At 38.7% G+C, this 24,579-nt stretch overlaps 1 protein-coding gene across 3 annotated transcripts in view; it reads right to left on the bottom strand.

Moving 5' to 3' along the window:
• The window catches only part of ZC4H2 (zinc finger C4H2-type containing), a 61,039-nt gene that overhangs the window by 9,473 nt on the left and 26,987 nt on the right, over positions 1 to 24,579 (bottom strand). The window lies entirely within an intron of this gene.

The raw sequence follows: 24,579 nt of genomic DNA on the forward strand, positions 1-24,579 counted from the left end.
ATATATATATATATATATATATATATATATGAACATTGCTTTCCTTGCAATTTTGGGATGTAGTATTCTCTAACACACAACCAAAATCCAATCAGGAAAAATATCACCTTGCTTTGTCCACCCTGTGAGATTATAGTCTCCCCCTCCTTTTTTATTGTTTTGGTTCATGTTGGGTTTATTTGCTTTTCTGTGGTGGCTTCCAACCACTCCAGATTTTTTCTAGGTTGAATTTTGCTTGGTTCTTGGTTGATATTTTGGAATCTGTTCATTCGCTCACCCATCCTCCCCTAGGCAGAATGATTAGAAGGAGGAACTCATAATAAAGGAAAGAACCAGAGGCAGTGTTCTCTGCAACAGAGCTAATTGATATGGATATAAGCAAGATGTCAGAGATAGAATTCAGGATAGCAAACACAAAGTTAATAGCTGGGCTTGAAAAAAGCATAAATGAAAATACAGAATCTCTAAGCGTGGAAATGAGATCTAATCAGGCTGAACTTAAAAATGCTATGAATGAGATGCAGTCTAAATTAGATGCTCTAATAGCTAGGGTAAATGAGGCAGAAGAGAGAATAAGTGATCTAGAGGACAGGCTGATGGAAAGGAAGTTGAGGAAAAGAGAGAAAGACAACTAATGGCCCATGAAGAAAGGCTTCAAGAATTTAATAATGTCTTGAAACAAACCAATGTCCAAATTATCGGGATCTCAAAGTGGGTGGAGAGAGAGAGGGCTAGAAGGTCTATTTGAGCAAATCATTACTGAGAACTTCCCTAATCTGGGGAAGGAAACAAGCATTCATGTCCAAGAGGCAGAGAGGACCCCTCCCAAATCAATAAAAACAGACCAACACCCTGGCATATAACAGAGAAACTTGCAAATCTTAGAGCAAAGGAGCCTATCTGGAGAGGGGCTAAAGGTAAGAGATTTCTTTTTTTTTATTTTTTTTTTTTTTTTTTTTTTTTTTTTTTTTTTTTTTTTTTAAAGATTTTATTTATTTATTCATGAGAGACAGAGAGAGAGAGAGGCAGAGGGAGAAGCAGGCTCCCAAGGAGCAGGGAGCCCGATGTGGGACTCGATCCCAGGACCCTGGGATCATGACCTGAGCCGAAGGCAGACGCTTAACCATCTGAGCCACCCAGGTGCCCCAGGTAAGAGATTTCTTAAGTATGGAGGGAGGAACATCAGAATAACATCAGACATATCCATAAAGATCTGGCAAACCAGAAAGGGCTGCTAAGACATATTCAGGGTACTAAATGAGAAAAACATGCAGCCAAGAATACTTTATCCAGCAAGGCTGTCATTCAGAATGGAAGGAGAGATAAAGAGTTTCCAGGACAGTCAGAAACTGAAAGAATATGTGACCACCAAGCCATCCCTGCAAGAAATATTAATGGGGATTCTATAAAAGAAGAAAGACCCGAAGAGTAATATACACCAGAAATTTACAGAGACAATCTACAGAAACAAGGACTTTACAGGCAGTATGATGGCACTAAATTTATATCTTTTTTTTTAATTTTTTTTTTAAGATTTTATTTATTTGCAAGAGAGAGAATGAGAGACAGAGAGCATGAGAGGGAGGAGGGTCAGAGGGAGAAGCAGACTCCCCGCTGAGCAGGGAGCCCGACGCGGGACTCGATCCCGGGACTCCGGGATCATGACCCGAGCTGAAGGCAGTAGCTTAACCAACTGAGCCACCCAGGTGCCCCTAAATTTATATATTTTAATAGTTACTCTCAACATGAACGGGCTGAATGCTCCCATCAAATGGCATAGGGTTTCAGATCAGATAAAAAAGCAGGACCAATCTATATGCTGTCTATAAGAGACTCATTTTGAACCTAAAGACACCTCCAGGTTGAAAGTGAGGAGATGGAGAACAATTTATCATGCCAACAGACCTCCAAAGAAAGCTGGTGTAGGAATCCATATATCAGACAAATTAGATTTTAAACCAAAGACTGTAGTAAGAGATGTAGAGGGACACTATATTGTACTTAAAGGGCTTATCCAACAAGAAAATATAACAATTGTAAATATCTATGCCCCCAACATGGGAGCAGCCAACTACATAAACCAACTATTAACCAAAATAAAGAATCAAATTTATAATAATACATTAATACTAGGAGACTTCAACACTCCACTCAGCAATGGACAGGTCACCCAGGCAGAAGAGTAACAAAGAACCAAGAGCTTTCAAGCATACATTGGGCCAGTTGGACTTCATAGATATATACAGCACATTCTATCCTAAAACAACAGAATACTCATTCCTCTCAGGTACACACAGAACTTTCTCCAGAATAGCTCACATATTGGGTCACAAATCAGGTCTCAACAAATATCAAAAGATTGAGATTATTCCCTGCATATTTTCAGACCACAATGCATTGAAACTGGAACTCACTCACAAGGAAAACTTTGGAAGGAATACAAACACTTGGAGGTTAAAAAGCATCATGCTAAAGAATGAATGGGTCAAACAGGAAATTAAAGAGGAAGTTAAACAGTTGATGGAAACCAATGAGAATGAAAACACATTGGTTCAGAACCTATGGGATACTGCAAAGGCGGTCCTTAGAGGGAAGTACATAGCCATCCAAGCCTCTTTCAAACAATTGGAAAAATTCCAAATGCACAAGTTATCCTTACACCTAAGGGCTCTGGAGAAAGAACAGCAGATAAAGCTTAAAACAAGCAGAAGAGAAATAATAAAGATTAGACCAGAAATCAATAAAATAGAAACTAGAAGAACAGTAGAACAGAAAAACGAAACTGGAAGCTGTTTCCTTGAAACAATAAGATTGATAAACCAATGGCCAGACTTATCCAAAAGAAAATAGAAAAGACCCAAATTAATAAAATCATGAATGAAAGTGGAGAGATCACAACTAATACCAAGGAAATAGAAATAATTATTAGAACTTATTACCAACAGCTATAGGACAAAAAACTAGGCAATCTGGAAGAAATGGATGCAATCCTGGACACGTATTAACTACCAGGAACTGAAACAGGAAAAAAAAGACAAACTGAATAGACCATAACTAGTAACGAAATTGAAGCAGTAATCAACAAACTCCCAAAAAACAAGAGTCCAGGGCCAGATGGCTTCTCAGGGGAATTCTACCAAACATTTATTTTTTATTTTTTATTTTTTTAAATTAAAAAAAATATTTATTCTTATGTTAATCCCCATACATTACATCATTAGTTTTAGATGTAGTGTTCCATGATTCATTGTTTGTGCATAACACCCAGTGCTCCATGCAGAATGTGTCCTCCTCAATACCCACCACCAGGCAAACCCATCCTCCCACCCTCTACCAAACATTTAAAGAAGAAATCATACTACTGAAGTTGTTCCAAAAAATAGAAATAGAAGAAAAGCTTACAGGCTCATTCTATGAGGTCAGAATTATCCTGATCCCCAAACCAGAGAAAGACCCCATCAGAAAAGAGAATTAGAGACCAATATCCCTGATGAACATAGATGTGAAAATAATCAACAAGATCCTAGCCAATAGGATCCAACAGTACATTAAAAGGATTATTCACCACGACCAGGTGGGATTTATTCCTGGGATGCAAGGGTGGTTCGACATTCACAAATCAATCAACGAGATAGATCCCATTAACAAAAGAGGAAACAAGAGCCATGTGATCCTCTCAATTGATACAGAAAAAGCATTTGACAAAATACAGCATCCTTTCCTGATTAAAACTCTTCAAAATATAGGGATAGAGGGAACATACCTCAATATCATAAAAGGCATCAATGAAAAGCCCACAGCAAATATCATTCTCAATGGGGAAAAACTGAGAGCTTTTCCCTTAAGGTCAGGAACACGACAGGGATGCCCACTCTTACCACTACTGCTCAACATAGTACTAGATGTCCTAACTTAAGCAATCAGACAATAAAAAGAAATAAAAGGCTTTCAAATTGGCAAAGAAGTCAAACTCTCACTCTGCAGATGACATGATACTTTATGTGGAGAACCCAAAAAACTCCACCTCAAAATTGCTAGAACTCATACAACAATTCAGCAACATGGCTGGATATAAACTCAATGCACAGAAATCAGTTGCATTTCTATACATTAACAATGTGACTGAAGAAAGGTAAACTAAGGAATCGATTCCTTTTATAATAGAATCAAAAACCATAAGATACCTAAGAACAAACCTAACCAAAGAGGTAAAGGATCTTTACTATAGAAACTACAGAAGAGTTATGGAAGAAACTGGGGAAGACACAAAAAGATGGGAAAACATTCCATGCTCATGGATTGGAAGAATAAACATTGGGAAAAGGTCTATGCTGCCCAGAGCAATCTACACTTTCAATGCAATCCCTATCAAAATACCATCACCATTTTTCACAGACCTGGAGGAAACAATCCTAGCATTTGTATGGAGCCAGAAATGACCTCGAATTGCCAGGGGAATGTTGAAAAAGAAAAATAAAGCTAGGGGCATCACAATGCCTGATTTCAAGTTATATTACAAAGCTATGATCATCAAGACAGCATGGTAGTGGCACAAAAACAGACACATAGATCAGTGGATAAGAATAGAGAACCCAGAAATGGACCCTCAACTCTATGGTCAACTAGTTTTTGACAAAGCAGGGAAGAATATCCAATGGAAAAAAAGACATTCTCTTCAATAAATGGTGCTGGGAAAATTGGACAGCCTAATGCAGAAGAATGAAACATGTCCGTTCTCTTATACCATACACAAAGATAAACTCAAAATGGATGAAAGACCTCAATGTGAGACAGGAATCCATCAAAATTCTAGAGAAGAACACAGGCAATCATCTCCTCAACATCGGCCACAGCAACTTCTTGCAATACACGTCTCAAAGGCAAGGGAAGCAAAAACAAAAATGAACTATTGGGACTTTATCAAGATAAAAACTTCTGCACAGCAAATGAAACAGTCAACACAACTAAGAGGCAACCCATGGAATGGGAGAAGATATTTGCAAATGACATAACAGATAAAGGGCTGATATCCAAGATTTATAAAGAACATCTCAAACCCAACACCTAAAAAACAAATAATCCAGTCATGAAATGGGCAGAAGTCATGAACAGACACTTTTCTAAGGAAGACATACAAATAGCTAAGAGACATTAAAAGATGCTCCACATCACTTGCCATCAAGGAAATACAAATCAAAACCACAATGAGATACCAACTGACACCAATCAGAATGTCTAAAATTTACAAGACAGGGAACAACAAATGTTGGCAAGGATGTGGAGATAGAGGATGTCACTGTTGGTGGGAATGCAAGCGGGTTGAGCCACTCTCAAAAAAAACCATGGCGGTTCCTCAAGAAGTTAAAAATAGAGCTCCCCTATGACCCAGCAATCACATTATTGGGTACTTAACCCCAAAGATACAGATGTAGTGAAAAGGAGCACATGTACCCCAATGTTCATAGCAGCAATATCCACAATAGCCAAAATGTGGAAGGAGCCAAGATGTTCTTCAACAGATGAGTGGATAAAGAAGATGTGGTTCGGTCGGGGGTAAAGATGGTGGAGGAGTAGGGGACCCTATTTCAGCTGGTCCCTAGAATTGAGCTGGATATCTACCAGACCACTCTGAGCACCCATGAAACCAGCCTGAGATGTAAGAAGATCTGGATCTCTACAAACAGAATATCGCAGGCAGTTGGTTTTGAAGTACGAAGCGGAGAGCCGTGATTCTGCGGGCAGATATTGGAGGATAAATGGCAGCGGGAGGGTGCCTGGCCATGGGGATCTCACACCGCCGGTGAGTGACCGCCTCGCGCGATGCAGACGGGCACAGACTTGCAGACCGGTAGCGTTGGGGAAAGGATTTTAGGGCAGACCCAGGGACGGAAACCCAGAGCTGCGGGGTCACGCACACGCAAACTGCAACCCCGGGGACAGAAACCTGGAGCACCGGGGTCACGCGGGTGAACTACAGTCCTCGGAATGGAAACCCGGAGCATCGGAGTCGGGTGCACCCGAACTGCAGCCCCCCGGTTGGAAACCGAACTGGTGGAGTCATAAGCGCAAATTGGGAGGGGCTGGCGGTTTTAGAAGCACAAAGGGCACAGACATGCCCCGACCTGGAGGCAGCACTGGGAGCACTGCAGAGGGGCGCACAACCCAGGACGCTGCAGTTTATAGCAGCATGGACAGAAACGGAGACAGTGTAGCCTGCAGGGCTCACTGAAGAACAGACTGCAGTCTCTCTGCTCTGAGGCAGAGGGTTGGAAATGGTCTCTTCTGCTCTGACTCGTGGAAGAGACGTGGAAGGCCGCCAGGGAAAGCCGCCAGAGAACAAAAGCCCCAAAGACTGATTCCCACTGAGCCCATCCTCCACCACAGGGGTGCAGGGCAACTCCGACCAAACATGGTTGCCTGAGTAACAGCATGGCAGGCCCGTCCCAGAGAAGATAGGCTGGGAAAACAAGAGGCCAGCAACCCTAAGGTCCCAAGAAAACAGGTGCATCTTGCTTGGGTTCTGATCAATAATTTGGACTCTATACATTCCCTCAAACACCCATCAACAGAATGACTAGGGGGAGGAGCCCCTGAAACAGAAAAGAATCAGAGATTATGACTTATGCTGCAGATTTACAAATGGATGCAGATATAACCAAGATGTTGGAGATGGAATTCAGGCTAGCAATTGTGAAGACAATGGCTAGAATGGAGAAATCAATTAATGGCAACATAGAGTCTCTAAGGGCAGAAATAAAAGGTGAATTGGCAGAACTTAAAAATGCTATCAGTGAGATCCAATCCAATCTAGATAATCTAACAGCTAGGGTAACTGAGACAGAAGAGAGGATAAGCGACATGGAAGACAATATAATAGATAAAAAGGGAAAAGAGGAGGCCAGGAAAAAACAACTCAGAATCCATGAAAATAGAATCAGAGAAATAAGTGACACCATGAAGAGTTCCAATGTCAGAATTATTGGAATCCCGGAGGGAGTGGACAGAGAAAGAGGACTAGAAGATGTATTTGAGCAAATCGTAGCTGAGAACTTCCCTAATCTGGAGAATGAAACAAACACTCAAGTCCTAGAGGAGAGAGGACCCCTCCCAAGATCAAGGAAAACAGGCCAACACTCCGGCATGTAATAGTAAAACTTGCAAATCTTAGAACCAAGGAAACCATCTTAAGGGCAGTTAGGGGGAAGAGATTCCTTATGTACAGAGGGAGGAATATCAGAATAACGTCAGACCTATCCACAGAGACCTGGCAAGCCTGAAAGGCCTGGCAAGACATATTCAGGGTACTAAATGAGAAGAACATGCAGCCAAGAATCCTTTATCCGGCAAGGCTTTCATTTAGAATGGATGGAGAGATACAGAGCTTCCACCATCGGCAGAAGCTGAAAGAATATGTGACCACTAAGCCAGCCCTACAAGAAATATTAAGCGGGGTTCTATAAAAGGAGAAAGACCCCAAGAGTGATATACAACAGAAATTTACAGGGACAATCTATAAAAACAACGTCTTCACAGGCAACATGATGGCAATTAATTCATATCTTTCAATAATCACTCTCAATGTGAATGGCCTAAACACTCCCATAAAACGGCACAGGGTTGAGATTGGATAAAAAGACAGGTCCCATCCATATGCTGTCTACAAGAGACTCATTTTGAACCTAAAGATACATCCAGACTGAAAGTGAAGGGATGGAGATCTATCTTCCATGCCAGCGGACCTCAAAAGAAAGCTGGGGTAGCAATTCTTATATCAGACAAATTAGATTTTAAACTAAAGTCTGTACTTAGAGACACAGAAGAACACTTTATCATTCTTTTTTTTTTAAGATTTTTTATTTATTTAACAGAGAGAGAGACAGCAAGATAGGGAACACAAGTTGGGGGAGTGGGAGAGGGAGAAGCACGCTTCCTGCTGAGAAGGGACCCTGATGTGGGGCTTAATCCGAGGACCCTGGGACCATGACCCGAGCCGAAGGCAGACGCTTAATGACTAAGCCACTCAGGTGCCCCAGGACACTATATCATTCTTAAAGGGTCTATCCAACAAGAAGATCTAACAATTGTAAATATCTATGCCCCCAACATGGGACAGCAATCTATATAAGCCAACTGTTCACCAAAATAAAGAGTCATATTGGAAACAATATGTTAATTGTAGGAGACCTTAATATTCCACTCTCAGCAATGGACAGATCATCTTAGCAGAAAATCAACAAGAAAACAAGAGCTTTGAATGATACACTGGACCAGATGGACCTTATAGATATTTACAGAACATTCCACCCTAAAACAACAGAATATTCATTCTTCTTGAGCGCACATGAAACTTTCTCCAGAATAGACCATATTCTGGGTCACAAATCAGGTCTCAACTGATACCAAAGATTGAGATTATTCCCTGCATATTCTCAGACCACAATGCTCTAAAACTGGAACTCAATCACAAGAAAAACTCTGGCAGAAGTTCAAACACTTGGAAGCTAAAGACCACTCTGCTCAAGAATGTTTGGGTCAACCAGGAAATCAAATAACTTAAACAACTCATGGAAATCAATGAGAATGAAAACACATCGGTCCAAAACCTATGGGATACTGCAAAGTCGGTCCTAAGGGGGAAATACATAGCCACCCAAGCCTCATTCAAAAAAATAGAAAAATCCCGAATTCACCAACTAACTCTACACCTTAAAGAACTAGAGAAAAAGCAACAAATGAGGCCTAAGCCACGCATTACAAGAGAAATAATTAAAATTAGAGCAGAAATCAATGAATTAGAAACCAGAAACACAGTAGATCAGATCAACGAAACTAGAAGTTGGTTCTTTGAAAGAATTAATAAGATCAATAAACCACTGGCCAGACTTATCCAAAAGAAAAGAGAAAGGACCCAAATTAATAAAATTATGAATGAAAGGGGAGAGATCATGACTAACACCAAGGAAATAGAAACAATTCTTAGAAATTATTATCAACAACTATATGCCAATATACTGAGCAATCTGGATGAAATGGAGGCCTTCCTGGAAACCTATAAGCTGCCAAGACTGAAACAGGAAGAAATTGACAACCTGAATAGGCCAATAACCAGTAATGAGATTGAAGCAGTGATCCAAAAACCTCACAAAAAACAAGAGTCCAGGGCCTGATGGATTCCCGGGGGAATTCTACCAAACATTCAAAGAAGAAATAATACCTATTTTCCTGAAGCTGTTTCAAAAAATAGAAACAGAAGGTAAACTTCCAAACTCATTCTATGAGGCCAGCATTACCTTAATCCCCAAACCAGGCAAAGACCCCATCAAAAAGGAGAATTTCAGACCCATATCCCTGATGAGTATGGATTCCAAAATCCTCAACAAAATCCTAGCTAATAGGATCCAGCAATACATGAAAAGGATCATCCACCACGACCAAGTGGGATTTATCCCTGGGATGCAAGAGAGGTTCAACATTCACAAATCAATAAATGTGATAGAACACAGTAATAAGAGGAGGGAGAAGAACCATATGGTCCTCTCAATTGATGCAGAAAAAGCATTTGACAAAATACAACATCCTTTCCTGATTAAAACTCTCCAGAGTATAGGGATAGAGGGAACATTCCTCAAGCTCATAAAATCCATGTATGAAAAACCCACAGCGAATATCATCTTCAATGGGGAAAAGCTGAGAGCCTTTCCCTTAAGATCAGGAACACATCAAGCGTGCCCCTCTCACCACTATTGTTCAACATAGTACTAGAAGTCCTAGCAACAGCAATCAGACAACAAAAAGAAATAAAATGTATTCAAATTGGCAAGGAAGAAGTCAAACTCTCTCTTTTCACAGATGACATGATACTTTATGTGGAAAACCCAAAAGACTCCACCCTCAAATTACTAGAACTCATCTAGCAATTCAGTAATTTGGCAGGATACAAAATCAATGCACATAAATCAGTTGCTTTCTTATACACTAACAACGCAACCGTAGAAAGAGAAATTAGAGAAACGATTCCATTTACAACAGCACCAAAAACCATAAGATACCTCAGAATAAACCTAACCAAAGAGGTAAAGGATCTATACTCTAGGAACTACAAAACACTCATGAAAGAAATTGAAGAAGACACAAAAAGATGGAAAAATATTCCATGCTCATGGATCGGAAGAATAAACATTGTTAAAATGTCTATGCTACCCAGAGCAATCTATACCTTCATTGCCATCCAGATCAAAATTCCAATGACATTTTTCAAAGTGCTGGAACAAACAATCCTAAAATTTGTATGGAATCAGAAAAGACCTCTAATCGCCAAGGAAATGTTGTAAAAGAAAAACAAAGCTGGGGGCATCACGTTGCCCGATTTCAAGCTATATTACAAAGCTGTGATCACCACGAGAGCATGGTACTGGCACAAAAACAGACATATAGACCAATGGAAGAGAATAGAGAACCCAGATGTGGACCCTCAACTCTATGGTCAAATAATCTTTGACAAAGCAGGAAAAAACATTCAATGGAAAAAAGACAGTCTCTTCAATAAATGGTGCTGGGAAAATTGGACAGCCACATGCAGAAGAATGAAACTCGCCCATTCTCTAACACCATTCACAAAGATAAACTCAAAAGGGATGAAAGACCTCAATGTGAGACAGTAATCCATCAAAATCCTAGAGGAGAACATAGGCAGTAACCTCTTTGACAGCACCCACAGCAACTTCTTTCAAGATACATCTCCAAAAGCTATTGAAACAAAAGCAAAAAATGAACTTTTGGGACTTCATCAAGATTAAAAGCTTCTGCACAGCAAAGGAAACAGTCAACAAAACAAAGAGGCAACCCACAGAATGGGAGAAGATATTTGCAAATGACTCTACAGATAAAGGGCTGGTATCCAAGTTCTATAAAGAACTTCTTAACTCAACACCCAAAAACCAAATAATCAAGTCAAAAAGTGGGCAGAAGATATGAGAAGACACTTCTCTGAAGAAGACTTACAAATGGCTAACAGACACATGAAAAAATGTTCATCATCATTAGCCATCAGGGAATTCCAAATCAGAACCACATTGAGATATCACCTTTCACCAGTTAGAATGGCAAAAATGGACAGGGAAAGAAACAGCAAATGTTGAAGAGGTTGTGGAGAAAGGGGAACCCCCTTACACTGTTGGTGGGAATTCAAGTTGGTACAGCCACTTTGGAAAACAGTGTGGAGGTTCCTCAAAAATTTAAAAATAGAACTACCCTATGACCCAGCAATTGCACTGCTGGGTATTTACCCCAAAGACATAGAGGTAGTGAAAAGAAGGGCCATATGCACCACAATGTTCATAGCAGCAGTGTCCGCAATAGCCAAACTGTGGAAAGAGCCGAGATGCCCTTCAACAGATGAATGGATAAAGAAGATGTGGTCCATATATACGATGGAATATTACTCAGCCATCAGAAAAGATGAATGCCCAACTTTTACATCAACATGGATGGGACTGGAGGAGATTATGCTAAGTGAAATAAGTCAAGCAAAGGAAGGAAATTATCATATGGTTTCACTTCTTTGTGGAACATAAGGAATAACATGGAGGACATTAAGAGAAGGAAGGGAAAAATGGGGGCGGGGAATTGGAGGGAGAGATGAACCATGAGAGACTATGGACCTGAGAAACAAACAGGGTTTTAGAGGGGAGGGGGGAGGGCGGATTGGTTAGCCCAGTGATGGGTATTAAGGAGGGCACGTACTGCATGGAGCACTTGGTGTTATATGAAAACAATGGATCATGGATCACTACATCAAAAACTAATGATGTATTGTATGGTGACTAACATAACATAATAAAATTTTAAAAAAAGTAGATGTGGTTCGTATATACAATGGAATATTGGTCAGCCATCAGAACGGATGAAAACCTACCATTTGCATCAACATGGGTGGAACTGGAGGGTATTATGCTAAGTGAAATAAGTCAAGCAGAGAAAGACAATTATCATATGGATTCACTAATATATGGAATATAAGGAATAGCACAACAAAGCATAGGGGAAAGGAAGGAAAACTGAATGGGAAGAAATCAGCGAGGGAGAGAAACCATGAGCAACTCTGGAGTCTGGGAAACAAACTTGAGGGTTACAGAAGGGAGGGCGATAGGAGATGGGGTAACTGGGTGATGGGCATTAGAAGGGCACATGATCTAATGGGCACTGGGTGTTATATGCAACTAAGGAATCATTGTATACTACATCAAAAACTAATGATGTACTATATGTTGGCTAATTGAACTTAATAAAAATAAAGAAAAAAAAATTAATAATAATAACAGCTATATTTATAGTTTATATTTATTGAGCATCTATTATGCCAATTACATAGGATTTATATATAAAGTCCATTTATTCAGCAGATATTTTAGGGACATTTATCATGCACCATGCACTGTACCACTCGCTAGGGACAGGGCAATGAATAGAATAGTCTGTGGACAGGATGCTTCATCTTATGACTAAAATGGACCCTGAACACTGGTTTCCAGGATCTATAAAGAATTTATCAAACTCAACACCCCCCAAAAACCAAATAATCCAGTCAAGTAATGGGCAGAAGACATGAACAGACACTTCTCCAAAGACATGCAAATGCCCAACAGACACATGAAAAAATGCCCCACATCACTGGTCATCAGGGAAATACAAATCAAAACGACAATGAGATACCACCTTACAGCAGTTAGAGTGGCTAAATTTAACAAGACAGGAAACAACAAATGTTGGTGAGGATGTGGAGAAAGAGGAACCCTATTACACTGTTGGTTGGAATGCAAGCTGGTACAGCCACTCTGGAAAACAATATGGAGGTTCCTGAGGATGTTAAAAGTAGAGCTATCATACAACCCAGCAATTGCACTTTACCCCCAAGATACAGATTTAATGAAACGGAGGGGCGCTTGCACCCCAATATTCATAGCAGCAATGTCCACAATAGCCAAATTGTGGAAGGAACGAATATATCTTTCAACAGATGAATGGATACAGAAGATGTGCTTTATATATACCATGGAATATTACTCAGTCATCAGAAAGGATGAATACCTCCCATTTACATCGACATGGATGGAACTGGAGGGTATTATGGTAATGAAATAAGTCAATCAGAGAAACACAATTAGCATATGGTTTCACACATATGTGGAATATAAGAAATAGCACAGAGGATCATAGGGGAAGGGAGGGAAAACTGAATGGGAAGAATTTATAAAGTGAGACAAACCATGGGAGTCTCTTGACTCTGGGAAACAAACTGAGGGTTGCTAAAGGGGAGGTGGGTGGGGGGATTGGCAACTGGGTGATGGTCATTAAGGAGGGCATGTGATGTGATGAACTCTGGGTGTTTCACACAACTGATGACTTACTGAACACTACATCTGAAACTGTTGATGTAGTATATGTTGGCTAATTGAATTTAAATTAAAAATAACTAGAAGGTTAAAGTCTATATTATCAGGAAGAGCATTTAAGGTAGTAATGTAGAAAGGAATGGCAGACACAGAGTGAAAAACTGTGATCTCAGAATTTCCTCTACAATAAAATTTTAAGAATGGCCAAAAAAAAAAAAAAAAGGACCCTGTACAGGTTTTTTTTTTTTTTTTAATTTAAATTCCTGAACTCATTGTTTTATGAAAAACTATGTGATGAGTAGTAGGGATGAGATGTAGAATGCAATAGAAAACACAACAAAGGGATCTAACATAGTCTGAGGGACATTTTAGAGTAAAGAGGGCAGTCAGGGGATGCTTCCCTGAGAATCTGTGGATGTGACATTAAGCTAAGACCTGGAAAATGAGTAGGATGTAGCTGGTGAGTGCAGGTAGTCACAGAGGAAAGCAGTCCAGGCAGAAAGAACAGCATGGGTAATGTCCTTGGAGCAGAAAAGAATATGGCACATCAGAGGAATTAAACAAAGGTCAGTGTGGCTGGAGCATTTACTATAAGAGGGAAGAGGCCTGAGATGAAATTAGGGAGGATGCCAGAATGTGGCCTGCAGATTGAGATGAGGATTTAGGACTTTTATCTTTAGGGAGAGGGGGAATCATTGTAGTATTTCAAGCATCAAGAGAGTGACATAAATCTAATTATCTCACTTCTCTCGGTCTTAGCTTCCTCATTAGTAACACAGGAATAAGAATAGCACCTACTTTACTGGTTATGTGGTGAGGGTTAAATGAGATAAGACACGTAAAGTCCCCAAGCAGAATATGTGGCACTTGGTGAGCAGTCAACAAATTATAGTACCCTTCTCTCCCCACTCTGCCCAACTCTTCTGCTATGGTTATCTCCCACAGTTGTTTTAACTTTGTTATAAAAAGTCTACAATGAGTAGGGTCTGTGTGTGTCCGTGTGCATGTGTGCATTTGTGTGCATATGTGTACATGTACTAGCATGAGCAGCAAGACATATTAGCAGTTAGTAAGATTACAATAATAATTATTAGCATAACCCACCTCATAATTTCAATATAAATAATTATATAGAACTGCTAATAGAACTCCTAATTTGTACCCAATTCAATTAAGATGCCGACGACTACTAAATGAAATCAGGGTGAGAGGACTCTCACTAACACTTCATAGAAACCAGCATGGTACATCTTTCCCTGCTTGGATGAGTGCTTTTTATGTTATCCTCTCCTTCCTTCCTCCATGCTTAATTCTGCTTATAGAACCTCATGTTTTAAGGCAGGAGAGACACTATGGTCCCAGATTAAATCAAAATAAAGCAAAGACTTTTCACCCGATTGGTTCATAGTCAAGTGCTCCCTCTAATTGGAAAATCAAAGGCACAATCTTCCTTAAAGCATCAGTGTTATTTCCTCTCTCTGAGAAGGAGGGCTGTCACCAGCAAAATGGCAGCTTCATCCTTTGGATATGAGGCCCAGGGAAGCCACAATGTCTGCCTGTATCCATGGTGTTTTGGAGCATTCTTCAATTGTCCACTGTGGCAAGAAATAGCAAGGACTAGAAACCTTGATTAAGGGGCAGAAGGCCCAAGACTCCTGGTTAGAGGAGGGAAGCAGTTATGAAAATGGGTTTCAGAAACAGCCTCTCTTTAATGCTATTTCTTTTTTTTAAGATTTATTTATTTATTTATTTATTTATTTATTTATTTATTGAGAGAGAGTGAGAGACGGAGAGCACAGAGGGAGAGTGAGAAGCAGACTTCCCGCTGAGCAGAGAGCTCATCACAGCCTGATCCCAGGACCCTGAGATCATGACATGAGCCGAAGGCAGACACTTAACTGACTGAGCCACCCAGGCACCCCTCTTTAATGCTATTTCTGATGTCAGTTTCTGTGGGGGGAGTCTGGCCCATGCTTTAGTGGAGGGAACTGAGGCTTTGGTGGTACTACTGTTACCTCTCAGCAGTGGTATACCAAGGGCAGGAAAGTGGAAACAGTCCACCCTGGGTGCAGACAATAAAAGGTACATTGTGTGTAGATATTTAAAAAATAATCATAGAACCAACTAAAGTTGGCCTGCTCTTTATTATCACAATGCACTGACAATTCTAAACAATGCCCACTAAAGGACATCTGTGCTGATTCTATGTATTGGCAATTATGAATAAAGCTGCTATGAATATCAATGTAGAAGTTTTAGTGTGACCATAGTTTTCATTTCTTTAGAATAAATGACCAAGACTGAAATTGCTGGGTTGTATCATAATTACATGTTTACTTTTTCTAGAAACTGCCAATCTGTTTTCCAGAGTGGCTGTACCATTTCACATGCTCACCGATAATGCATGAGTGATCCAGTTCCTCTACCTGGTCAGCCATTTTACTTGAGCTGTTTTAGTAGGCATGTGGTGATACCTCAAAGTGATCTTAAAAAAAAAAAAAAGATTTTATTAATTTGACAGAGAGAGGGAACACAAGCAGGGGGAGTGGGAGAGGGAGAAGCAGGCTTCCCACTGAGCAGGTAGCCCGATGTGGGGCTCAATTCCAGGACCCTGGGATCATGACGTGAGCCGAAGGCAGATGCTTAATGACTGAGCCACCCAGGTCCCCCCCACAAAGTGATCTTAATTTGCAGTCCCCTAATGGCTAGTGATGTTGAATATCTTTTCATGTACTTATTTGTCAACTGTATATCTTTTTCCATAAAATGGCTATGTATGTCTTTGGTCCATTTTTAATTGGATTATTTGCTTTCTAATAGTTGAGTTTTGAGAGTCTATATATCCTAGACATGAGTCCTTTGTCAGATATGTGGTTTGCAAATATGTTCTCCCAGTCAGTAGCTTGTTTTTCATCATCTTAATCAGATTTTTAGCAGAACATTAAAAAAATTTATGAAGTCCAATTTATCAAAGTTTTCTTTTAAGGATAATGCTTTGGTGTCAGGTCTAAGGCTCTTCACCAAGCTCTAGGTTTTGCAGATTTTCCCTTATATTATCTTTTAAAATTTTTATAGTTACATTTATATCTACAATCCACTCTGAGTTAATTTTTGTATAAAGTGTGAGGTTTAGGCTGTGATTCCCCCGCCTTTTTATTTATTTATTTATTTATTTGCTTATGGCTATCCAATTGCTCCATTACCATTTGTTGTAAAGACTGTCCTTCCTATGTTGAATTACTTTGCATCTCTGTCAAAAATGAGTTAGCCATACTTTTGTGGGTCAATTTCTCAATTCTCAATGTTGTTCCATTTATCTATGTGTCTGTCCCTTTGCCAACACCACATAACCTTGATTACTGTAGCTATATAAGTTTATTAGATCTAGGACTTTTTTGGGTTTCTGTTGTTTTCAATTTATTGGGATTTCCTACATAGACAATTACGTTATCTGCAAACAAGGACGGTTTTATTTCTTCCTTTTCATTTGTAGGTATTTTATTTATTTTTTTGACTAATTGTCCTGTCTGGAGCCTCTAGTGCTATATTGACTAGCAGTGCTGAGAATGGACATCGCTGCTTTCTTCCTGGTCTTGGGGGGATAACATTATACTTCTTTCACAATCAAGTATAATGTTAGCTACCTGGAAAGTTTTTATAGGTACACTTTATCAAGTTGAGAAAATTCTCCCCTGTTCCTAGTTTTCTAAGAGATATTATCATAAATGTGTTGAGTTTTGTGAAATGCTTTATCTGTATCAATTGACATGATCATGTGACTTTTCTTTTTTAGTCCATTAATATGACAAGTAACATTGACTTTTTTAGTAGCAAACCAGCCTTGCATCTCTGGAATAAATCCCACTTAATTATGGTATATGATTCTTGTTATATATTGCTGAAATCTATTTGTTAATATTTTTATAAAGGTTTTTATGTCTTTATTCTTATGATTTTATTAATGCAGAGAACACTCTGTTTTCCATTCTTTTAAATTTGTTGGGGATTATTTTGTATGCCAGGATATGGCCTATGTGTCGTGGTATATATTCCATGGGCACTTGAATATATAACTTGTCTTTGGGATAAGTGTTCTATAAATGTTAAGTAGATCTTGTTGCTGATGGTGTTGTGGAGTTCTATACCCTTGCTGATTTTCTGTCTAGTTCTACCAAATGATAGAGGAATGTTAAAGTCTCCAACTATAATTGGATTTATCTATTTTTTTCCTTTGGTTCTGTCAGATTTGCTTCATATATTTGGCAGTTCTTTTGTCTGGTGTACACCCACTTAGGATTACTATGTCTTCTTGGTGGATTGACACTTTTATCATTATGTAATGTGCCTCTACGTACCTAGTAACATTCTTTGCTTTGAAGTCTACTTTATCTGATATTAATATTTCACCCTATTTTCCTGATTAATGAACCCACTGTATATCTTCTTCCATTCTATGCACTTTCAACATACATATATCTATATATTTGAAGTGAGTTTCTTGTAGATAGCATATAAATGGGTCACATTTTTTAATTCTCTTGGCTAATCAGTATCTAATTATTTAAGCCATTTATATTTAGTGTACTTATTGATAAATTAGGGCTTAAGTGTACCAATTCATTTTTGTTTACCATTTGATCTTTTATTTGATTCTGTCTTTTTTTAGCTGCTGTCCTGTGGTTAATTAATTTTATTTCAGAAATATATTTTGTCTATAGTGTTTTTTTTTTAAAGATTTTATTTATTTATTTTTTAGAGAGCAAGCGAGAGAGAAACAGCATGAGAGGGGAGAGGGTCAGAGGGAGAAGCAGGCTCCCTGCTGAGCCGGGAGCCCGATGTGGGACTCGATCCCAGGATCCTGGGATCATGACCTGAGCCGAAGGCAGACGCTTAACCATCTGAGCCACCCAGGCGCCCTGTCTATAGTGTTTTTAAATGTATCTCTTTCTATAGTTTTTTAGTGGTTGCTCTAGATATTACATTTCATAATTTTGTATTCTATTGTGTCATCATTTTATTGGTATGATAGTAGAAACATTACCTACCTTTATGCCCCTTTACCTTCCACTTTTTATAATTATCTAAAATATTTCTTCTACATACATTGAAAACCATGTTAGCACTACATTACTGCTTTCACCATCAGAACTGATTTAGAAAACTAAACAGGAGAAGGAAAATGTATTTTAATCATATTTTTATTCTTCGTTTTCTTTCTTTCTGAAATTTCATGTTTTCTTCTTTTAAAAGTTAATTCCTTTATTTTAGGGTAGATATAGATATTTTTGCTACATATAAAATTTGGCGTTTGGTTATGAACTGTATTGTGTCTCTCAAAAATTCCCATGTTGAAGCCCTAACCCCCAATGTGAGTGCATTTAGTTTGAGGTCCTTTAGAGAGGAAATTAAGGTTAAATGAGGTAATAAATGTGGTACCCTAATCCAATTGGATTGGTGCTCTTGTAAGAAGAGAGACACCAGAGATTGCTGTCTCTCTGAATGCACAGAGGAAAGGCCATGTGAAGACACAGCAACAAGGTGGCCAATTACAAGTCAGAAAGAGAGCTCTCACCAGAAAGCTAGTTTGCTGCACTTTGACCATAACTGCCTCCATAAGTAAGAAGATAAATGTCCGCTGTATAAGTCACCCAGTCTGTGATATTTTGTTGTAGAAGACTGAGCAGCTTTTGGTACTTTGAAGTGGGGTGTTACCTTAATACCTAAAAATGTGGAAGTAGCTTTGGAACTGGGTGATGAGTAGAGGCTGGACATGTTTGGGGTGCATGCTAAAAAAGCCTATATTGTGGATGCCTGGGTGGCTCAGTTGGTTAAGTGACTGCCTTCGGCTCAGGTCATGATCCTGGAGTCCCTGGATTGAGTCCTGCATCGGGCTCCCTGCCTGGCAGGGAGTCTGCTCCTCCCTCTGACCCTCCCCCCATGTGCTCTCTCTCTCTCTCTCATTCTCTCTCTCAAATAAATAAATAAATAAAATCTTAAAAAAATAAAATAAATAAAAAAGCCTATATTGCATCAAAGGGATTGTTGATAGAAATATGGACATTAAAGGTGTTTCTGATGAGTTCTCACAGAGAAAAGAAGAACATGCTTTTGGAAGCTAGAGGAAAGGTAATCCATGTTATAAAGTGGCAAAGAATTTGGCTGAATTTTGTTCTAGTGTTTTGTGAAAGGTAGTAAATGTGAGCAATGACATTGGGTTTTTAGCTGAAGAGATTTTTAAAGAAAATGTTGAAGGTAAGGCTTGGCTTCTCCTTGTTGCTTACAGTTAAATGCAAGAGGAGAAGGAGAAACTGAAAGAATCATTAAGGAAAAAGGAACCAGAACTTGAAGATTTAGAAAACTCTAATTCTATCTATATTGCAAAATATGATAAAACATGTTATGGAAAGAACACCAAGGATGTGGCTGGAAATCACTCTATGAGGAGATTACTTATCATTTTAATCAGGTATCTCAGCAGACTTCAGGAATAGAAATGTGACACTGTCAGTATGGACCAAGGAAAGGAGAAATAGAAAATAAAATTTTTGGAACTCTGGGATTCTACAGGAAAGGGCAACAGAGTTATTTGGCTCAAACATGCTTTATCTTTCAAGTAAAGGGAAGAATTATGCTGAACATGATTCAGAGATCATCAGGGCTGCCCCTCCCACCATAGGCCCAGACCTAACAGACCCAGGGGCCAAAGCTGTTTTCTCCTCAGTTTCAATAGGCCAGGATGCCTCTGAGTAGTGCCTCAGGAAAAAGGTGACTGCAAAGAGCTGTCAGGGTGTGGCTGCCACAAGGAGTTGTAGGGGTGATGCTGCTCAAATTGTCTAGCCAAAGAAGTTGATTCTTGAACCTTAAAAATGTAATGGAACTTAACATGCTAGGTTTTTGTACTTCATTGGGACCCGTCAATCTGATCTTTCTGATTTTTCCTTCTTAAGAAGGGAATGTCTATCCTATACCTGCCCTACCACTATACTTGGGAAACAGATAATTTGTCTGCTTTCACAGATGGAGAGAAATTTTGATTCTGGATGAATCATACCACAAGTCTCACCCAAACCTAATTTAGATGATATTTAGATGAGATTATGGGCTCGGCATATATGCTGCAATGGATTAAGACATTTGGAGTTATAGAAAGGAATGAATGACCTTTGCACATGAGAAGAATGTGCCTGGGCGAGCATACAGTGGAAAGTAAAGAATGCATTGGTCCTTCTAAAACACATATATTCAAACCTTAACCTCCAAAGTGACAGTATTTGGAGAGAAGATTTTTAGGGAGGCATAAGGTTAAATAAGGTCTTAACAGTGGGGCACAAATCCAATAGTATTGATGGATTTATACATAGAGGCAGGGATATATGAGCTGTTTTTATACTCATACAAAAACAGGATAAACTCAAAGTGGATAAAAGATCTAAATGTGAGACCTGAAACCATAAAACTTCTAAGAAAGAACATGAGCAATAACCTCTTGGACATAAGCCTTTGCAACATATTTATGGATATGTTTCCTCAGGCAAGGAAAACAAAAACAAAAAATAATCTATTGGGACAATACTAAAATAAAAAGCAAAGGAAACCATCAATGAAATGAAAAGGCAAACTACTAAATGAAGGAAGATATTTGAAAATGATATATTTGATAAGAGGTTAAAATCCAAAATATATAAAGAACTTATACAAATCAAGAGACACACATAAAAAAAAAAAAGTAATCTGATTAAAAATGGGCAGAGAATCTGAATAGCTAGAATAAAAAAGAAAAGAAATAAGTTTTTGGTGAGAATGTGGAGAAAAAGGAACCCTCATACATTGTTGTTGGTGATGTAAATTGGTACACCCACAGTGAAAAACAGTTTGTAGTTTCCTCAAAAAAATTAAAAATAGTAATAACATATGATCCAATAATTCCACTACTAGGTACTTACACAAAGAACAAAATCACTAATTCAAAAAGATATATGAACCTCTGTATTTATTGAGTTTTATTTACAACATCAAGAAATGGGAGCAATGCAAGTGTCTACCAATAGATGAATGCATAAAGAAAATGTGGTATAGAAATATATAATGGGATATTAATCAGTCATAAAAAGAATGAGATCTTGCCATTGTAACATATGGATGGACTTAGAGGGCATTCAGCTAAGTGGAATAACTCAGACAAAGACAAATACCATATGATTCCACTCATAAGTGGGATCAAAAAATAAAACAAACAAAAAACAGAAACTATTAAAAATGGAGAACAAACTGGTGGGTACCACTGAAAAGGTGGAGGGGGAAGCTGGGTGAAATAGATAAAGGGTATTAAAAAGTACAAAGTCTAGTTATAAATAAGTCATGGAGATGAAAAGTACAGCACAACAAATATAGCCAATAATATTGTAATAATGTAGTATGGTGACAGATGGTAACAACAATTACAGTAGTGAACAATTAGTAATGTACAGAATGGTTGAATTACTCTTTTATATACCTGAGGCTAATATAACATTATAGGTCCATTATACTTCAGTAATAAATTTTAAAAGCAACACTGACATATTGTCATAAAGATACACAAATGGAACTATGAAGCAAAAAAGAAAGTCCAGAAGCAAACCCACAAATATATGGACAACTGATTTCTGACAAAGGTGTAAAAACAATGCCATGGAGAAAGAATGTCCTTTCAACAACTGGTCCTGATACAACTGTATATTCACATGCAGAATATAAATAAATAAAAATAAATAAATAAACAAACAAATAAATAAATTCGACTTACATTCTGCATCATATACAACAATTAAATGGAAATGGATCATAGGCCTACGTGTAAAACCTAAAAAAACAAACTTTCTGGAAGAAAACTCAGAAGAAAATATTTGCGACATAAACATAGGAGAAAATTTTTGTGAATTTTTCTTAGGCAAAGATTTCCTTTACAAAAATGCAACCCATAAAAGAAAATACTAAAGATTTAGACTTCTTCATCACTATTAAGAAATTCTGCAATTCAAAAGACAGTTAAGAGAATGAAAAGACAAGTCACAGATTGGGAAACCATCTTTGTGATGCATGTATCTAAAGGACTTGTATCCTGAATATACAAAAAAATTAATAGTAAGTAAACAAACAACTCAATTGAAAAATAGGCCAAAGGTATGAATAGGCATTTCACTAGAGAAGATATATGGGTGGCAAATAATCCCATGAAGGAGATGCTCAACACAATTGGTCATTAGGGAAATGCAAATTAACTATAGTAAACTACAAATAATTACTACTTCATACTACTATGGTGGCTAAAACGTCCTTTTTTAGACACCCAACTAACAAGTGTCAGGGATACAGAACAAGTGCAATCTTCATACACTACTTCTAGTGATGGAAAGTTCCACAATACTTTGGAAAACAGTTTCCAATGCCATAAAATGTTACATGTATGCTTATCATAGGACCCAGAAATTCCACTCCTAGGAATCTAACCAGGAGAAATTAAAATGTATTTCCATGCAAATAATCAACAAAACTAAAAGGCAACCTATGGAATGGGAGAAGATATTTGCAAATGACATAACTAATAAGGGGCAGTATCCAAATATATAAAGAATTATAAATGTCAACACCCAAAAAAACGAATAAACCAATTAAAAAATGCGCAGAAGACATGAATAGATATTTTTCCAAAGAAGACATCAGAATGGCCAACAGACACATGAAAAGATGTTCAACACATCACTCATTATCAGGGAAATACAAATCAAAACTACAATGAAATATGACCTCGCACCTGTCAGAATGACTAAAATCAACAACACAAGAAACAACAGGTGTTGGAGAGTATGTGGAGAAATGAGAACCCTCTTGCACTGTTGGTGGGAATGCAAAGTGGTGCAGCCACTCTGGAAAACAGTATGGAGGTTCTTCAGAAAGTGAAAAATAGAACTACCTTATGATCCAGCAATTACACTACTAGGTATTTACCCCAAAATATAAAAATACTAATTCAAAGGAATAATGCACCCCAGTGTTTATAGAAGCATTATGTACAATAGCCAAATTATGGAAATATCCCAAGTGTCCATCAACTGATGAATGGATGGATCCACATGTGCACACACACACACACACACAATGGAATATTATTCAGCCATCAAAAAGAATCAAATCTTCCCATTTGTAACAACATGGATGGAGCTAGAGTATATTATACTAATGAAATAAGTAGTCAGAGAAAGACAAATACCATATAATTTCACTAATATGTGGAACTTAAAAAACAAAACAAACAAGCAAAGGGGAAAAAAGAGGTAAATCAAGAATCAGATTCTTTGTGGAGATTAGAGAGAGAGAGAGAGAAGAGAAGAGCACAGGGGATCACACAAGGAAAACACTTCTCCAAAGCCATTGACTGGGAAAACAAGAGGGGCTGATTTTTTTTTTCAACCAGCAGAGCTCAAAGACTGGAGTTTTAGAGGTCCATGGTGTAGCTAGTATATAGCACTGAGGACACTGCAGTGCTCTTGTAGAGAAGGCAGTCAGGTTGTAACCCAGGGGGCAGATGTCACCACGTCAGGACATCCTGGGACACACTGGGAGAGACAGTTCCCCCTTCTTGGAGCACATCTGAGAGAGCTGGCATTGCCTCTCTGGGGACAAAGGAGCTAGCGGGGGACATTACCCTCCCCTGCCCCTCAGCATAGGCACAGAGACATCTGCTAAAGGTGGCTAACCCAGACACTAGCTGCTTAGCAAAACAACTTGCTTTGCTCCAAATTCCACGTGCCTGAGCTCTGGTGCAACTGCTCTTTTGGGTCAAATCTGCATCAATCCCAGCATGGTAAGACCCTCCCCCAGAAGACCAGAATGGGTCCCCACCATGCCAGGTCTCTAAACTTTGGAGTTTTAAAACTCAGCTGGCCTGGATGGGATAACCTCACTGCACTTCTCCAGACCAGCAAGTGACCTGGATACAGACAGTGTGTAAGCAGTGATCTGAAAAATGCTTAGGATGCATGAGGGAAATTTATTCACTCTTCTAGGAGGGCTTCCCTGACAGCAGTGAACATGAATTACCCTCTCTGAAGACAAAGAAGCTGGCTGGTGCCATTTCCCTCCCCTGCCCCTTAGCATAATTTAATTTCAATAAATAGCACAGGGCCAACACTGGAGGCCTAAATTTCTT

This window comes from Mirounga leonina, unplaced genomic scaffold (assembly GCF_011800145.1).
Source record: "Mirounga leonina isolate KUSES-001 unplaced genomic scaffold, KU_Mleo_1.0 Mir_101283, whole genome shotgun sequence".
Classification (NCBI taxonomy): domain Eukaryota; kingdom Metazoa; phylum Chordata; class Mammalia; order Carnivora; family Phocidae; genus Mirounga; species Mirounga leonina.